Raw genomic sequence first — 12,301 nt, 5'->3', positions numbered from 1 at the left:
AGATAAATTTTGTACAGAAATCCATAATTCTGGGGGTAACAGAAATCTCTGTGATTCTTTAATTATCAAGCTCATTTGGTTTCATATTTTTATATCCCCCCTCCTTTGATAGCTGAATAATCAGGTCTGTGGTCATATATGGTTATGTGAGATAGTGAGATTTGACCTCAATAGTCAGGAAACTCCTAGCTGATTAAATTTTTCTTCTTAAAATATATAAAACATTCTCTTATGTACCCTATGTTTCAGCATACCGATGTTTCATGATTTGGGTTGGGTTGGAAAATATCAACTTATCATCACAGAGGAGGATCTAGTTCTAGCATGTTCAAATGTAGACAATGCAATTAAATTTGATAATTCAGCAAATGAAGAAACACTGAAAGTGCTTCTATTTCATTTTAGGTCAGAGAGAGATGCAGAGCTAAAGGAGAAATAATACATGAAATTAAGATAAGAGCTAGCTAGCTTCATGGCAGCTTCACCAAGAACTGGCATCATTTGCTCATGTGGAAAAGGATGTTAGAGCCGGAGGCTTTTAAAAAGAAGAAATAAACAGAATTGAGCCCAAACCCTAAAAGTGGGATCTGGATTTATTGTGGTTTTTCACCATGTTTTCAGGAGGGACTTTGCTTTACGATGGAATTCTCTCTCAGGCATTCTGCCCCCCAGCAGTGATTCCATATTTCATGAAAGGGAACAAGGCGCGTGCGTGTGTGTGTGTGTGTGTGTGTGTGTGTGTGTGTGTGTGTTGGGTAGTGTGAATGTTGCCTTTCCTCTGATATACAAAAGCAGCATAGTTTATATGCACATTTTTTTCCACCCAGAGAGAAATGAACCCAGAATTGAAGGGACATTTTGGCTGACAGCCTCAGTGGGGATGTGGAAAGCAAACAGAAGAGGGTTAGTTGAAGGTTAAGCTGGGTTGTATTGATGTAGTAATGTTGTCTTTAGAACAAATTAGCTCACAGGGACTTGGTGACACCATGGCATATTAAACCCTTCTTTACAAAAGGGACATGAGCAGGTTGTTGCTAGCTTAAAAAAATGCCAGAAAAAAAAATTGCACAAAGATCAAGCTTGAAAAACGTTTGCTTTGCAGAAAATCATTTAAAAATGGAATCTCTGTTCTGTCGGCAGCTCAGTGTTTTAAAGAGGATATTTATCGTAGACCCCTCAGCATCTGGTTTGTTGCAGCTCATATGGTGTATTGGAACTGCATGAACTAAGCACCTTGGGGAATGTTTGTTTTTATTTGTTTAAGGTGGTTGGACTGAAATTCAGTATGAATCATATAAGAGAGATTTAGAAGCACATGAAGATGAATGTTTTCCTTGCGACACAGAACAGCACATCTGGAAGGTGATCCTATAGAAATACTAAATAGTAAATACCTGAAAAGGCCATAGTTCTAACAGATATCAATAAAGAATAAGATTGTGCTTTTCCTTAATTTGAGAAGGGCATATAGTTTTTATATTTAAAAAAAGAACATCTTTTTTTGATACAAATTTCTTGAAGCTCCATTAGTGTAGAAATAACTCTACACATATCTTTTACCCATTAATTCACTCATGTGCTCAACAAACATTGCTGAGATTCTGTCTATTATAGCTGCTCCTCTGCTAGGCTATAGATATAAAAATGAGCGAGAGGCACTTCTTGTCCTAAAATATTTCTTAACTTACTCATCAATAAGTCTTTTTAAGCATGTGACTTTCCTGCATGTCAGCTGATGTCCCCCAACACATTCAATCATGCTTGGCACCGTGTCTTGAACAAAGTGAATAATGCTATTTATTATTATAAATAAGAAATTTCCCCCAGATCCTTCAACCTCATGGTGTGATCACTAAGATGCAGAAAGGAAAAAAGGGGGAATGTTTGGATATAGTATTTATACTGCATGAGCTTTTGTGCATTATTATCTTTATATACTGTTAATCTCAACCCTTTGGGGTATTTGTATTAGCCAAGAGAGTCTGAGTGTAGTATCTAGTCCACCCAGTATCCTAGTGGTTCAATGTAATGCGTGTTTCCTATACTCTATTCCACTAGCCATTCAGAGAACCAGGCTGTTTCTGTAGAGTGGTTCTACCCTTTTCTGGAACTACAAAGTCCCCATATCAATTGTCTGTTTCTGGGGACCAGATAGGGAAGAGAAGGAAAGAATTCTGCATCCCCACCATTTCACATTAAGCATTTGTTTATTGAATTATTCATTCAACAAATCCCCTATTGGTTCACTTAATACATTAGCTGAATTAATTGACTATTAAATTTACTAATCTGAGCTGCCACTGCTTACCTATAGATATTGCCCAGAAAATTACAAATCTAAAACAGATTCTCTATTGCCAACTTCCTTCATACTAGTTTTATTCTGTGGTTCTATAAATTTAGTGTCATAACATAATTTAATTACTCTACGATTTATTTACTACTAAAGGCCCAAATGCATGAAATTCGTGCCAGAGTAGGCCTTCCTTCACCTGGCTGCCAGCACTGGCTTCCCGCTGGCACCTGGGACCCGGGCTTCCCTCACAGGCCCGGCTTCATCCGGAAGGTCGTCCAGAAGGATGCTCAGAAGGATGTCCAGTCTAATTAGCATATTATGCTTTTATTATTATAGATTTAATATGAGGATCATTTTATTTCCCATGACAGTGAAAAAATAACAAAATATTGGGTTATTCTCTATGTTGTACTTTTCTAATGAAGCAAAGAAGAGGAAGCTGGTCTTCATTTAGACTTAAATTTTAAAAACAAATTACTTCTGATTGAATTTGTCTTTTGTTAATGTAAAAAAACCATTGAAACCTGTAAAGAATTTTTGTGAGTTTATTTGAGCCAAACTGTCGACATATGCCAGGAAGCAGAACCTCAACGAATTGGGATAATGCTCCAGAGAATGGCGGGTTACATTTGTATTTATACATTGCAATCAAAGGAGGCACATAGGTGGGTTACATGAAATTCATTGGTGATAGATTAAGGAGGTGGGATAATGCCGAAGCCAATTCTAGCATATCATAATTTCAAGAGTTTCATCAAAAGGTTGATGGAACTTGGGGACTCAACAAGGGCTGAGTCACACATGTAGTCACCTGTTGGGAATGGCTGTTGGCATTTCCCCAAACCTGAAAAGGGATCGATTGTTTTCTGCCAGACAGCTCAGGGCATCTTAATCTACATGTTATTGCCTCCTACTGGCCAAACACCTGAACAGCCGTAGGCTAATTCCCCATTCTGACAATGCCTCTGTATAGGAAACCCTGACCCTTTGAAGTTTATATCTCTGCCTCGCCTCAGGACAAATTGTGTTAATAAAAAGCTTGGGGTCCTGAGAGGAGAAGAACTTAGAACTTAGAATTTAGATCTTAATCTCCGTTAAGCTAAGCTCCTCTGACCCCCAAATGCCTTTCAAAATAATATTTTGTCTCTGGACTCCTATTTAATCTACGCACAGCCTTCTCCAGATTTCCTGAACCCTTCTTAATGCCGGAACAAGAACCCCAACAGGATAAAGCAAAGGGGGGAGGGGAACCCCTGGGATTGGATAAAAAGTAGAATGATGGACACATACTTAGGTTGATGTAGGAACAATTAACATGATAATGAAGGAATTTGTGGTATCTTTCCTGGCGCCCAGGCACATTTGGTTGTGCCCCAAGGGCTCCAGAAAAAGGGAAGTTACAAGTTACCCAGACACTTCAAGGGTATGTTATCATAGATGCAAAAAGACAGATAGGCTCAGTTAAGGTAAAGGCTGACCTTGTCAGTGAAGATACCGGCCTAGGATGTAACTGCGCACCACAACTGCTTTTAGTTAAAGTTTAATTTCAAACCATCCTTTGTGGTTACTTTAGGTCTCTGAGTTTGCAAGACTGCCAAGCAGGCCTCTCCTGAGCTTGTCAGGTCAGCATGTGGCCCCTTTTGTCCACATTTTCATCACTTAGGAAGGATTTAAATGGCAAGACTTCTGATTCCTAATGTTAACTATGAAATCTGGATAACTTCTCTCTTAAAAAGAATGGAGCTGATAGGGTAAGATGTTAGATTTAAAATGCAGGAGAGAAATTGTACAGAAGATAAAAATTCAGCATTATAAATTCATGAATTATTTGTAAACCCAAGAAATCAGACTCTCTCAGCCTGCAACTAGATTTAGAATCAGAATAACCAGAACCCCAGAAAACATAAAGGTTTATTATACAGATAAATGTCTTAGCCCTACCTTCAATGAATACCAATGTTTTATGAATAGAGTTTCTGGGTCTCTTATCAATGGGGCCAAATGCCCTAAAATGTCTATTTTAAAAAATTGACTTAGACTCTAATTTTGCTGTATTTTTCAATTATCAAAGCAAAGTTGTGAGATCTCAAAATTTTCATTCTTGCTCACTCACTTATAAAAGTTGTTAGAAAATTACAGATGGTTTGATTTTTGTATTACTAAGCGCCTGCTTTAAAACGGTTGATGTTGTTTTGACTACATTGTTCTAAATTGAAAATCTGTAAAACTTGGGCCGCTGCATGCCCACCTAAGACAGAGCTGGATATAGGAATGAATGACCTTTTCGTGGATACCCAGGGCCAGTTCAGCTTTGGAGAATGCATTCCCACTCAGAATATGCTTCACTGAACTTAACAAACAAAGTAGAGACTCATACAAAGTTGTAGAAGAGAGAGTTTCATTACCAAAGTTAAGAAGAAAATTCTAAAATCACTGAGATGAAGCAGAGAACAATAAACAAAATGGCAATATTTATACATTCAGCCATTTAAGGTTTTACTTATAATTAGTCATATACATTTCAAATTACGTACAGAAGTATATGTCCACATTTAATATCTTTATATATTGGTTTGCAAAGCCCAAGGCACATTCACAAAGGACTTAGCTGAGTATTTGTCACAGAGGAAGGACAGATAAATATTAGTTGTTTGTTAAGTTCTGTGCATGCATTGTCTTATTTAACACCCACCAGCCGGAGAAGATGCTACCGTTACTGCTATTTTAGAGGAAGGAAAAAAAGAAAGATGAAATAAGCTAAACAATTTTTCTTTGTTCATCCACTCCTACTAGTACTGGGAATTCAGGTGTCTCTTCTTTAGCTTATCTTTACCTGACTTTCTTTTCATGGTCCATTTTTGAGCAAAATTTATTTCTGGGCAAAGGATATAACTTAAAAAGCAGACATGACTGTTTACAGGCCATAATATGTATCTGTTTCAGATTGATTATGTCTTCATAGGAAACTAGAAAGCGTGCAAGTAATGTGAGATAATTAAAGTGTAGGGGTTTTATCAGCATCCAATAAGGAGAAGGCTCAAAATGCAAATAGGGGTTTTTGGATTCTAATAAGTTCTTAGGAAATAATATGTAACAGGTTTTAATGATCATTCAGATTAAAGTTAGACCTTCCTATATTCTTATTTCAACTAATGCCATATGAAATCACTTCCTGTTATAGCTGCCATTTCCATAAATGCCAATATTTACATTCCCAATGTTTAAAAAAATCACAACCCTCTTAGTCTCAATGTACTCAAATTTAGCGCCAGGTTGCCAGACGAAACCCTGAAATAGCACCTGGCCACCTACCTTAATTCATAGACCAATAAAATGGAGAGCCTTAAAAATGCCATCACCTTATTTGACTGCACTAAACTGTGAAACCTGGAAGAATGTAGAAACCAGAACAGGCTGCTAAAATGAAGTCATCTTGCTAAAGGGACAATTTGTAATGGGGCATTGTGCTGACAGGTCTGCAAGCCTATAGTCTCTAGTCGGTGTGTATGTTTGAGCTCAAAATAGACCCTGTGTGTGACAAAAACAGCATTATCCTCAACAGTTGAGGGAACTTGATGGATGTTGCTTCTCTAAACTTTGGAAAATTAGAATTGAAGCCCTATGGAAAGGTCTATTCATGCAGCATTTTTTTTTTTAAAGAAATGCTGGTGTATATAGAAAGAATGGTCTATACGTGTTTGCTGAATATGAAGGGTAATTCTCTATCTTTATATTCCAAATTTTAAAAATAAAATAGATATTGTCTAACATAGGGTTGTTGTTTTTTACCTCCTGATCATTGAAAAGGTTTATCTCAGCTTAAACTCTAAACCATATTTTATAATGCATTGGTTAAATTAAATAGTGTTGCCCCGAAACTCTGAGTAGAATTGTTTATCTAGAACCTGATACGTTGTTGACAGAAATAGTATTGAGTGGTTTCAGGAGTCATAAAGGTTTCTTCTTTTGGTAATGCATATTTTATGCTCTTAGGTATAATCTATATGATCAAAGTAAATGAAATTTTCACTTCAATTTTTTAATTGTCATGCAGAATGATGCATGTGCAAAAAAAATCTCTCATTTTTTAAAGATTTGCATATTCTAGATGTCCAGATGCCTCAAAACCAGACATGCTTCGTGTTAATTGATAGATCAGACACCTTTTTTCGTTTAGTAACAAAATTCATTTTCCTCAATGGGAGAATTTGTCCCACTGGTCTTCAGCAGCCATCTTGGGTGGATGAGGACCAGGAAATGAGAATTGTTGTCCCGGCTCTATGAAATTGGAAATGGGTTCATCCCTCTGAATTGGCTTCCCTGTCGGGAAGATGTAGGGCTCAAAGTCAATAGTAATAATTCATATTTACTGAGAGCTTATTATGTGTCAGGTGTGACAGCTCTACTAGGTCACTGCTAATGTTAGCCCCATTGTATGGAGGAGGGAAATTGAGATGCAGAAAGATTAAATAACGTTTCTAAAAATCTCAAAGATCGTAAGGAAGGAAGCCTGAATTTTGAACCAAGGCAATCTCCACAGAACATGCAAAACTACAACTTATTCTGCCTTCCCAAAGTACTTTCTAGCTACGAACAAAATAAATAATTCTACATCTTGCCTTCCTATATTTGTTGTTTAAATATTTTTGCTTGAGTTAGGAGTATGTCTTCCCATATTTTCCTATAGTTAATGGTTTATTTTAATATATGCACATAAAGTACATGTTACTATCCCAATAGTATTGATAAAGGAAACAGGTTTCAAAGGAGCACCTTTGCTTTCTTTTGGACATCTAGCTTCCACATGGCAGAACCCAGGTAGCTTCAAAATCAGACTTGTTTTATTCCGAAGCCAAGTACCCTTCAGTAACATAACTGAATGTTTACAGTCGTTATGTTTAATGACCTCTTTAGTTAAAAGACAAGTAAAATGCAAGTTCCAGAATTCATATCTGATGAATTATAAAGGACGCTTCTTAACTGCCTTCTCTTTCAATGCTCATGTTCCTCCCACCTAGCATGAGCACTCTGCACAGTGTTTCATTTACAAGATAATGAGCAATGTAGTCTTTCTTTTTCATCCTGATAGTCAGCTGCCCCATAGAAGAAGCAAATCAGTGAGCATTAAAAATAAATGAACCGTAGAGGTGGGTTCTTCTCTGTTGACAAAGCAGGTCTCAGAGAGTAGCTCAGGTCCTCTGGTTAAAAGGAGTAGTGATCTTACCAGAAATTCCAAAGCAGGGAAGTCTGTCAAAAAAGAACATCACATCCTGAAAACCAAAGCACATGGATCTAATTCTAAAGAAAGGAAAGATTATTTAATAAAGATAATTGCATAGTTTGTTAACCATTTGCATAAAATGAACTATTAAGTTATAGCTTTATCTCTATTATATACACAAATTCCACATGGATTAAAGAATTAAATGTAAAAGTTAAACCAAAGCCAGGAAATCAAAAATGAAGAAAAAAAGCTAGAAAAAATATTCATAAAAAATTTATTGAAAAAATTTATTGAACTGCAGAATGGTCATAAAATACATTAGTTCAAAACAATAAAAGAATTCATAATGGGTAACTATTATAGACATTTTCCCATCGAGAGTTTTAAATTTTATGTGGCTGGGGAAAAAACACCATAAATAAAATTAATAGTCGATTTTAAAAATTTCAGAAAATATTTGTTCATATAGGAGAAAGGAGCTAATTATCTTAATGTATAAAATTTTCCTCAAAACAATTTAATTAAGAGTCATCTCAGAAGAAAAAAAAAATTTAAAGTAGTAATATATTAAAAATAACATCATACCAGGCCTGGGATGAGGATGACTTCTACCCATGGAAAGATGAAGTAGACACGTTTTTTTTTTTTCCTATTCTACCACGTAAGTCAACTAAAAATCCTGGACAATCTAATGTTTAAAAATAAGGAAGAAAACTGAAATGTGGAGCAAAGACAGATGAGCTAGAAACCGTGGTCTCAAAGAATGGCATGGGCTGAGTTCCCCGGGATTTCTTTTCTCTCACATATCCCAGACTTGTAGCGAAAGAGCCAGCAGCCCAGAAACAATGGCTGCAGGAAAAGTCTCAACAAAAGAACGCTCTCTCTAGCAAAGGGCCAGGAAAGTGGCAGCTTATCAAGACCAAACTTTTAGACAATAACCACTCTACTCAAACAATACCCAGAGAAAAATAACCATGACCCCATTCACACCCATGGCAGCAAAGGCAATTGGGGAACCTACTCTTCCTCCCTCACAAGGCCATACAGAGGTGACTTGACACCCCTGCATGGGTGGTGTCTCAGGGTGTCAAGCAGGGAGTTGGGACTGCCACCCCCTCTAGCCAGTAACAAGACCCCTTTGCAGTAAAAATGGAGATCATATGGGAAGCCTGGACTTCCCTGCACTCCCCTCCCCCAATGGGATAGCATCAGAGGAGGCTTAGTAAAGAGTGACCACCACCCAGTACAATGAGGCCACCCCCACCATGGTGTCAGTGGCTTTGGATGTGAATTCTCTGTCTCCTTTGCAAGTAAATAAAACTGCCTAACAACAACCAAGTCTCACTCTTGACTGGGACAAGCAGTGAACCCCTTGAGTTTGGTAACACCTGCACACACACTTCAAGAAACTAAGAAACATGGTGACAAGTCTATTGCCTCCATAGAGTACACTCTTCCATATGAGCACATGTCTTTCTTTAATCCATTTTGAGACTAAACTTAAGTGGAAAATAAGACTTGAGGTAGACTGGAACAGGCTGTAGCCAGAAGTCAACTAGAGAACAAAGTTCCTCACAAGATGCGGGGAAAACAGGAAAATAATTGTGAGGAGATGCATGTTAACTGAACTTAGTGTGCTGCTCATTTTGCAGTATATACACATATCAAATCATCACATTATACAGTTTAAATGATGTTGTGTGGCAATTATATCTCAATAAAACTGAACAACTAACTAACTTAGGGGGGAAAAGAATATGATTAAACTGAAAAAGAAAAGATTAGGATAAATCATCCAGACTAAATTTTACAGAGGTGATAAAGAACATAAGAGAAAAGCACAAAAGAGATAAACAGGACGTATTATAAAGGGTTTAACAATATGTACAGTTGCATCCTAGCAGAAGAACAAGAATGGATTACAAGAAATATTTAGTGATAAGAATGAGAATTTCCACTACCAATGGGGAAATCAAATCAGAAATTTGAAAGCATATACCAGTAAGAATTTTTTAAAGGAAAAAGAGCACAACAAAACATAATGGAGTAAACAAAAGTGAAAACAGAGAAAAATCCTGAAGGCAGCCTGAGAAAAATAGTACAGTACCTTCAAAGGAGAGACAATAATGCAAACAGCTGAAAATAGAAAAAAAAATAGAAAAAAGAAATCAGAGGATAAGACAGCAATATCCTCAAAGTACTGAAACAAAATAATTTTCAACCCAATGAAGCTGTACTTCAAAAATGAAGGTGCAAGAAAAATATTTTAGACAAACCAAACCAGGAAATTCATTATTGCAAACCCACATAATGAAAATACTGAAGGGTGTTCATTATTCAAAGAAAAATGATTCCATCTGGATTTAATGGTAATGCAGGCATCATTGAGTCATATTGTAAATCACTATACTGTGAATTTATGAATTTCTTCTTCCATCTAACAGTTTTTGCTTTATAAATTTTAATGCCATATCATTCAGACCATAAAGAAACATGGCTGTTATGTCTTCTTGATCAATTCTTTTACCATTGTGAGTTAGCATGCTTAGTCCAATTGAATACTTTTTCACTCAGAATCATATTTAATCAGTTATAACTATCACCACTCCTGGTATGAATATGGTTTATTTTTGCCCATTCTTTTCTGGGTAATTTGCCTGTGATGTGTCTCTAGTAATAAAAATAAGTGTACTTGGTGTTTTAAATTGGATTTTTATTTATTTTTTATTAAATTTATTGGGGTGACATTGGTCAACATGAACATACAAGTTTCAGGTGTGGCTTTCTTTATTACAAGATCTGTAGAGTAGTATTGTACCCTGTGTCCACCAACCAAAATCAAATCTTTTCCTGTCACCATATATTAGGTCCTTCTTCTCCCCTCTCCCCTTCCCTCTGGCAACCACCACACTGTTATTTGTGCTCACGAGTTTCAGTTTTATATCCCACATATAAGTGAAATCACATGGTTCTTAGCTTTTTCTGGCTGATTTATTTCATTTAGCATAATGTTCTCAAGGTCCATCCATGTTGCAAATGGTGCTATTTCATCCTTTCTTAAGGCTGAGTAGTATTCCATTGTGTATATGATTTTGAGGTTTTCTGGTATATACTCAGAGAGGGATTGCTGGGTCGAATGGTAGCTCTATTCTGAATTTTTTGAGTAATCACCAGACTGCATTCCATAGCGGTTGTACAGTCTACATTCCCACCAGCAGTGAATGAAGCTTCCCTTTTTCCCACAGCCTCTCCAACACATGTTATTGCTTGTCTTGTTGATAATGGCCACTCTAACGGGTGTAAGGTTGTATCTCATTGTAGTGTTAATTTGCAGTTCCCTAATTGCCTGTGAGGTTGAACATCTTTTCATATATCTATTGGCTGTTCATATGTCTTCTTGGGAGAGGTGTATTTTCAAGTCCTCTGCCCACTTTTTGGTGGGGCTGTTTGTTTGTTTGGTGTTGAGTTTTATGAGTTCTTTATGTATTTTGGAAATTAAAACTTTGTCAGAGCTACTGTTTACAAATATCATCTCCCATCTAGTTGGCTGCCTCTTTGTTTTGTTGTCAGTTTCTTTTGCTGTGCAGAAGTTTTTTAGTTTGGTATAATCCCATTCATTTATTTTTGCCTTTACTTCCCTTGCCTTTGAGGTCAAATTCATAAAATGTTCTCTATAACTAAGGTCTAATGCCGGGGTTCTTGATCCAGCATCTAGAAGCGTTCAGCAATCTGGAGAAGGGCTGTGTGTAACAGAGACGAAACACAATTTTGAAAGGCATATTGGGGAGTCAGAGAAGACTTAGCTAAAGGCTAAGTTCTTCTTGTCTCAAGACCCCTTGCTTTTTATTAATACAAATTGTCCTAAGGCGAGGTAGATATACACTTCAAAGGCCAGGGTTTAGTATACACAATCCATTGTCAGATTATCATATTTTGGAGAAACTGCCTTCGGCTGTTCAGGTATTTGGCTAACAGGACACAACAAAATGGAAAAATATTCCATGTTCATGGATTGGAAGAATCAAAATAGTTAAAATAGCCATATTACCCAAAGCAATATTCAAATTTAATGCAATCCCCATCAAAATTTCAATGTCATTTTTAATATATTTTATTGATTTTTTACAGAGAGGAAGGGAGAGGGATAGAGAGCTAGAAACATTGATGAGAGAGAAACATCACTCAGCTGCCTCCTGCACACTCCCCACTGGGGATGTGCCCACAACCAAGGTACATGCCCTTGACCAGAATCGAACCTGGGACCCTTGAGTTCGCAGGCCGACGCTCTATCCACTGAGCCAAACCGGTTAGGGCCAATGTCATTTTTATTTTATTTTTTACATATGGAACGCTTCACGAATTTGCGTGTCATCCTTGCGCAGGGGCCATGCTAATCTTCTCTGTATCGTTCCAATTTTAGTATATGTGCTGCCGAAGCGAGCACCAATGTCATTTTTAAAAGAAATACTAGTAGAATGAGAAATAATCAGATTTGTATGTAACCTTAAATTGGCTTTTTTAAATTTTGTCTTTTAATGTGAGGGTTTAACTCATTGAATGTATTACATTTACTGATATGTTTGACTAATGCCTGCCATTTTTCTGCATGCTTTCTATTTACTATATATAGATTTCATTTTCCTAGTGACAGTTTGGCCAATTTGTTTTATTTCTTTTGTCATCTCATGGATTAGAAACTATATAGCTACTTTTCTTTTTCTAGATGCTTCCCATCAATTTTTACAAATGCACTTTAATTTGTCTTTCAACATCAAGGATTA

General features: G+C 36.7%; 1 non-coding gene across 1 annotated transcript; it reads right to left on the bottom strand.

Moving 5' to 3' along the window:
- Positions 1-11,857: 11,857 nt before the first annotated feature.
- On the bottom strand, positions 11,858-11,964 carry LOC138993585 (U6 spliceosomal RNA). The gene has a single exon (XR_011468301.1). It is a non-coding gene; the product is annotated as a U6 spliceosomal RNA (small nuclear RNA).
- Positions 11,965-12,301: the final 337 nt, after the last annotated feature.

The sequence above is a fragment of the Myotis yumanensis genome, unplaced genomic scaffold, assembly GCF_028538775.1.
Source record: "Myotis yumanensis isolate MYYU_CA2020_CCGP unplaced genomic scaffold, mMyoYum1.0.hap1 SCAF_15, whole genome shotgun sequence".
NCBI classification, from domain to species: domain Eukaryota; kingdom Metazoa; phylum Chordata; class Mammalia; order Chiroptera; family Vespertilionidae; genus Myotis; species Myotis yumanensis.
This window is presented reverse-complemented; position numbering and strand designations above follow the sequence as displayed.